The following is a 7,792-nucleotide window of genomic DNA, read 5'->3' as shown; positions in this document are numbered from 1 at the left end:
GGCGACGGAAGTTGCTTTCCATCAGGTGACCCGTTTGCTCGTTTGCCCCCTTATTTCATTAAAAAAAACTTATTTATAACAAAAAGCACAAGAGTTTAATAAGCAAGGGAAATGGCTAATGGAATAGCCGGATGTTCAATTCATTACAATACTCTACATGTTGCTTTGTGCTCTAATGATACGGTATAAATAAAATTTCTCATGATGCATTTTACTAGACTACTACCCTTCTCGGTTATCGGCCGTTCCCAATATTTGATCTATCTCTGGTTTTGCCCTACTAGAAATAGGAATCTCACATTATACATAAGAGACATAATATATTTTATGTCAATTCAATGTTAGCTGCGATCGGTTGTATGTCAAACCAGAGTTGGCCTTCTTATTGGTCAGTTCAGAACGTCACAATGACGCTAAGTGGCTGCAAAAAATGGTAATCTGATTCCAATTCGACGTTGTCACTAGTCGAGCCAAGATGCGGCTTGCGCGCCAAAATTTTCTTAGTGGGAAGTGCCCGACAAAAATGTGAGTTATTGTGATTTCTTCTTAACTTTTGTGTCATGTTCTATTAAAATATATTGTTATTACATTTTTTACGTCTAAATCAAATGAGTTATAGAACAGTTTATTTATAGTTATTTAAATAATAAGGTGGCTGACTACTGGGTATGCGTTTCTTTTACATTATCTAGTGTTCGGCCACCCCCGGCTGAGTACTGGTCATACATAAGTCCATATAAAAACCAGTAGTCGGCTGCCTTACTAGATACGGTCGAACCACGGCTGAGTACTGGTGAGGTATACCCAGTGTTCAGCCATCAGTAACTTACGCTGCTTAATTTATTCATTTATTTATGAAGTACCTACCTACCAAGTAATTTCTTAGTTTTTTGGCATCGTCAGAGACCAGACATGCATTGTTTACTTGTTTCAGTTCCATAGGTCTCTTTCGAGGCCCATCTAAGGAGAGGCTGACTACTGGTAGCTATTTGCCCGAGAACTGGGTTTGACGGCTGAGTACTGGGGAAATACTCATTTCATTCACAATATTTCATTTCATTTCATCCCATTGTCGCAAAGCATGTTGTATTTCACCTTTCATTGGAACACATTTCATCCATAAAAAACTGTGCTGTATTTTGTATTTTGTTAAATGTGATTCTGTTGGTGAATCAATAAATAAATAAATAAATAAATAAATGTGCCTTATTTTGAAAAATACTTTATTTTCAATACTTATTATGAAAAATTATCTTATATGTTAATTTCATAACAATATTTAATAAATGATTAAGTGAATGAGTACAAAAGGTTTTTGATTACTATTTTAAATAATTTTCTATCCACATTTAAACTTGCACTTTCCACTAAAAGGCTGACTACTGGTGCCCGTACCTATGATTTTAGACTTGAAGTATAATTAGCTCGCTACATTTGGCTCAAACCAGAGATTTTTTGTTGACGACGCGAGTTTTAAGTTTAGTATGAGATGATATTTAATCTAATACGTGGGAGAGCAATGCCATACGTGGGAGAGCCATGAATACGTGGGAGAGCCATGAATACGTGGGAGAGCCATGCTACGGCACGAATGGGCCGGCTCGAGAAATACCACTTTCTCACAGAAAACCGGCGTGAAACAGCGCTTGCGCTGTGTTTCGCCTAGTCAGTGAGTTTACCGGAGGCCCAATCCCCTACCCTATTCCCTTTCCTACCCTCCCCTATTCCCTTCCCTTCCCTTTCCATCCCTACCCTATTACCCTATTCCCTCTTAAAAGGCCGGCAACGCACATGCAGCTCTTCTGACGCTGCGAGTGTCCATGGGCGACGGAAGTTGCTTTCCATCAGGTGACCCGTTTGCTCGTTTGCCCCCTTATTTCATAAAAAAAAGAAAATTATATTGCTCTTCTTAAAGATTGAACTTTGTGCCACATTTACTTACTTAGAACTTTTTCATTTTGCGTCGGACAATATATTTTCACAAAGCATACAATGTATTTATTTTTAAGAAAGGTATAAATAGACTCAAAAATATAAATAACAAAGACACAAAAGGAGCCTTCGAAGTGAAATCATTAATCATTGTTAAGGGAAGCATCGAACCTTAATAAACTGCGTTTGAATATGAAAATCACACTCCATAGCCGGATGCCGGTGACAACGCGAACATAATATAAATAATGTATGAGAATTTCTTAATGCGGTTATAGAAGGATTGCTAGATGTTTTCTGTGACTTCGCTCGCAGAAAAGAATTTTTTGTGATATCTGTGATAATAAACACAATAATAAGCCCTATATTTTGCCACGGTCAAGTCAATGCTCTCAAAAATTTCTGACGAATTTTAACCATAGGGAAAAAAAGTGTGAGTGCGCGTTCCCTGGTAGTAATGTTGTGCGTTAAAAATTTAGGCTTTGATTTTTTTCTTTTCTTTTGTTACATCCAATAATTTATTGTATTAGATACAAAACAAATTGGTACACTAAACATAGAAACTTATGTCCATCTACCGCCTAAATACGCACTTAGACCTAGAACCTACATAATATATTTAAAATCAGGATGTAAAAGGGGACTTAAATTTAAATTTTTCATTCAAAGAAACGTCTTCCTTTTATTCTTAAACAAGGACCCTTCTTACGACGGTTCTTAGTGCGTCCTTAAAAGCCTCACCTGTTTTGAAACAGAAAAACACAGTAAGAAAAATATTTAAGTATTTTACATTAGAGGACGATTTAGAGAATTTTTTTTGGAATCGTGTACTCCAAATGACTATTCAAGAGTGTTTACTCAAATGGAGATCTACCATTTTTATAGTGGGAAATATTATATTTATCTTAAAAATGTTCGAATTGTTTTATGTCTCTCTATCAAAATTTGGATTTTAGCATAAAATATTGTTACGGTACATGGTATACGGACACGTGGTGCGCAAGTACATACTCGAACCTTCTGGGAAGGTCCAGTGTTTGTTTACGTGTTTACCCTTTATTTGTTAGCGTGTTTGAATTTAGACCTTATGACTGAGTACATAAGGTCTAAATTAAATTCAACTTACTGCACTTATCGCAGGGACGGCAGTTTTATTGTGGTACATTCCCGGGCCTCCTAGAAATTTCCCACGGTTGTTTACTTGTTTGCGTGAATCGGGAAATTTCTGGAATTCGTCTCGCCATATAAAAAGAGCCGCAGGCGCGCCCGGCAGTTCAGTTTGGTTCGAGCGATCATCAAGGCGATTTCGGAGTGAACACAAGTGATCAATAGTGAGTGAACTAGTGAAACCTGCGACTTGGCTACGACCTAGGACAGTGATAGTGCTTAGTGATTGGACCTAGTGATTAGTGTTTGGACTTAGTGCTAAGTGTTGTGACCTAGTGTTTAGTGCAGTGTTAATAAAGTCTTCAAGAGAGTCACCAGGTCTTTCTCTCCAAATCTTCGAACCCTAGCACGTAACAACTGGTGTCAGAAGTGCGATTTGGAGATGCCATTGACTCCGAGAGAGGACTTCAAGGGGAGTGTCAGGACAAGGGCGCAGCGAGCTGCTGCCATTGACTCCGAGAGAGGAGTTGCGGAGGCCACACCCACTAGGGACCAAGCTCCGCCCACTGAGGGACAGGCCCCACCCACTGGCCCCGCCCACATGGATCCGCCCACTGGCCACGCCCACCAGGCTCCGCCCACTTTGGCTGAAGCCACGCCCACTGGCTCCGCCCACCGGGACACGCCCACTGGCCACGCCCCTCAGGCTCCGCCCACTTTGGGCATGGCCACGCCCACTGGCTCCGCCCACCAGGCCACGCCCACTCAGGCCACGCCCACTAGCTCCGCCCACCGAGCTCCGTCTGCTCAACCCCTGCCTACTGGCTCCAGCCACCATGCATCGCCCGTAGCTTCTGCGGCCCCTCAAGTGGCTCCCCAATTACAAAGCCTAATTGAGTTAATTCAGGCTCTGCAAGAATCACAAGACCGCAAGCTCGGTGCTTTGCAAGAGGCACAAGACCGTAAGCTCAGCGCGTTGCAAGAGTCACAAGAGTCACATGATCGCAAGCTCGGCGCTTTGCAAGAGTTACAAGAACGCAAGCTCGGCGCTTTGCAGGAGTCACAAGAGCAACAAAAGGACCTCCAAGAAAAAGCGCTTTTGGCTATAAAGGATGTTAGTGACACGGTGAATAAGCTTCGTAAAGACGTCGACGTAATGGACGAACGCGTTACCGGGTTGGGAGTGGATGTGGAAAATGTGAAAACCGGCCTCACTGAACTACAGAAAAAAGTAGTGCGCCTGGAAACCACGGGAGTCGCGACGTGTAGTGGAAATTCTGGAGTGGCACATGGGCCAAGAGTAAAAGTGCCACCATACGACGGCACTACTTCTTGGAATGCTTATCGTCAGCAATTCCAGACTGTTGCTTCTGCCAATGGATGGAATGATGAACAACGCCTGACCGCTCTCACTGTTGCGCTCAGAGGGCAAGCTTTGTCGGTCCTAGAAGCGCATACAGGAAATGGGTTTCAAGACCTAATGGAGGCACTTGAATCCAGATACGGGGAGCGACACCTGGAGCACGTGTTCCGTGCCCAACTGCGTGACAGAGTCCAACGCCCAGGAGAAGGACTACAACAATGGGCGTTGGAAATTGAAAAACTCGTCAAGAAGGCACACCCAGGAGCTGACGCCAAGATGGTCGACACGAATATTGTGCAAGCATTTGTCGACGGAATCAGGGACCTGGAGGTCAGAGCTGCAGTGAGGCTACGTCACCACACCTCGCTTAAGGAAGCATTGGCGCATGCTTTAGAGGTCGAGGCTGTTCGGCGTGACATACGGCAGACATATAAGATCCGCGAGGTCTCTGAGGAAGTCAAGGAGGTTAAGGCTCTTACGAAGAGAAGTTCTGGAGCCATGTGCTACAAGTGCGGCGAGAGGGGCCATCTTCAGCTTAACTGCCCGCAGAAAGAGACCCAAATGGCAAGGATGAAAATGCTCGAGGAACGTCTGGAACAAATGGAGGAGCTGCAAAAGCAAGGGGCCTCGTTCCCTGCCCGGGATCAGGGAAACGAATAAAAGCCAGGACTAAGGGGCGAGTGCTGGCTGACACGGAGGAAGCCCCGATAACTGTTATCTCCCAAGCATGCAGCGGGAACAGTCTTGTGATTCAGGGGACTATTAACAGGACGGATTGCAAAATGACTCTAGACACAGGAGCCTCTAGAACGATAGTGAACCCAAATCTGGTAAAAACCGCAAGAAGGCACAAGAGGAGAATTAACTGTCGGCTCCTTACTGCCTCCGGTCAGCCAATACCCGTCCTGGGAGAAATGTCAGTTACGATTAATGTAGGGGGATCCTCATACCCTCATGACGTTATCGTGGCTGAGATTATGGATGATTGCATCTTGGGTTTGGATTTCATGAAGAAGCACAACTGCAGAATTAATGTCGCTGACGGAGTTTTCAAGTGTGGTGAAGAAGAAATTTTCATCCTTGGAGGCGCCTGCGGGAAAGTTGAATGTGTAAAGAAAGTCATAATACCTGGACGTGCGGAAGCTCGGGTGCTGGTGAAACTACCGCCAGCTGGAAAGAAGAAGTTGAATAGATGCGTGTTGATCGAAGACACACCTACCAAGACATCAGCGCAAAAACTGATGACGGCGAGAACCCTTGTTAGTGGAAGCAGTAACGCTGTGGTCAGGGTTCTGAATCTTGCTGATCGCGAGATCTGCTTGAACAAAGGTGACGTCATTGGAAAGTGCGAGGAAGTTGTCTGGATGAGAAAGTGTAGTTCGATCACAGGCTCAGACTCAGCAAACACCAGCAACTATGGAATAGTGACTGAGCTACTCGATGACTGCAAGAGTAATCTGACTTATTCGCAGGGCATAAAAGCTAAGAAGTTTTTACAACGCCACGCGAATATCTTCTCCAGTCAGGAAGGCGACCTTGGAAGAACGTCGATGGTTCAGCACAGGATAGATACCGGAAGCGAGAACCCAATTCGTCAACGAGCAAGACGGATACCCATTGCAAAGGAAAAAGAAGTTGAAGGCCTTTTGGAGGACATGAGAAGGAATAAGATAATTGAACCGTCTGCAAGTCCGTGGTGCTCACCAGTTGTATTAGTGAAGAAGAAAGATGGCAGCACAAGATTTTGTGTGGACTACAGACGTCTCAATGATGTCACTAAGAAGGACAGCTATCCATTACCTCGAATCGACGACACTCTGGATACCTTGAGTGGCATGAAATGGTTCTCGACCCTGGACCTGAAATCTGGATACTGGCAGGTGGAAATACATCCAAAAGACAAAGAGAAGACAGCGTTCTCCACCGGTAAAGGTCTATGGCAGTTTAACGTCATGCCCTTTGGATTGTGCAACGCACCTGCCACATTCGAGCGACTCATGGAGTGTGTACTGGCAGGCTTAGTTGGAGAGGCTTGCTTAGTCTACTTGGATGACGTCATCATTGTTGGCCGCGACTTCGAGGACCATTTGCGAAACTTAGAACGAGTTTTCGCCAAAATAGAGGGGGCCAAGTTAAAGTTGAATCCGAAAAAGTGTCGTTTATTCAGGAGTAAGGTGAACTATCTCGGCCATGTTATCTCCAGTGATGGAATTCAGACGGACCCGGAGAAACTAGAAGCAGTCCAAAATTGGCCAACCCCTAAGAACAAAACCGAAGTGCGGGCATTTCTCGGCCTATGCTCCTACTACAGGCGTTTTGTTAAGGGATTCTCAGAGATAGCCAAGCCATTACATCGGCTGACAGAAGATAAACGACAGTTTATTTGGGACGAGACTTCCGAAGATTCTTTTCAGAAACTAAAGAAACATCTGTGTGAAACACCAATCCTGGGGTATCCACAACCTGAAGGTCAGTTTATAGTCGACACGGACGCAAGCAACACGGCCATTGGAGGGGTGTTATCTCAAAAACAGGGTGAAAGAGAAGTTGTAATTGCATATTTCAGCAAATCTTTATCTAAGCCAGAGAGAAACTACTGTGTGACAAGAAGAGAACTCTTGGCTGTCGTAAAGACGCTACAACATTTCAGCAAGTATCTCATCGGCAGACAGTTTCTACTGCGAACTGATCACGCAGCCTTGAAGTGGCTACTACAATTCAAGAACCCAGAAGGCCAAGTAGCTCGATGGATAGAACAACTCCAGGAGTATGACTTTAAGACGGAACACCGCAGCGGAAAGTCGCATGGGAATGCCGACGCACTCTCACGAAGGCCGTGTTCAGAAGACTGCAAACATTGTGTTAAGCAGGAATCTAATGAAGTAACATTAAAGTTAACGAAAACAAGTCCTTTGGGTCCATGGGAGAATGATGGTATGAGAGAGGCTCAAGAAAGAGATGACGACCTTCGACACATCATCACATGGAAGAAACGGGATGACGTAAAGCCAATCTGGAGTGAGGTTGCACCCACTGGCGCTGTCACTAAGGCGTACTGGGCGCAATGGGACAGTCTGATCCTTCAAAACGGAATACTTTACCGGAAATGGGAGAAGACCAACGGCAGAGAGTTCCATCTTCAGATAGTTGTCCCAAGAACGAGAGTACCGGATGTTCTCCGTGAAATGCATGATGGCGTATCAGGAGGTCATCTAGGAGTAAAGAGGACGTTAACGAAAGTGCGAGAACGATTCTACTGGTTGCATTGTCGAGATGATGTACAGGATTGGTGCCGCAAATGCACTACTTGCGCTGCAGTGAAGGGACCACTGACAAGGAGCCGTGGGAGCCTGCGCTTGTATAACGTTGGCGCACCGTGGGAACGAATCG

The sequence above is a fragment of the Aricia agestis genome, chromosome 5 (assembly GCF_905147365.1).
Source record: "Aricia agestis chromosome 5, ilAriAges1.1, whole genome shotgun sequence".
Lineage (NCBI taxonomy): Eukaryota > Metazoa > Arthropoda > Insecta > Lepidoptera > Lycaenidae > Aricia > Aricia agestis.
The sequence above is the reverse complement of the archived record's forward strand: the minus strand, read 5'-3'. Positions refer to the sequence as shown.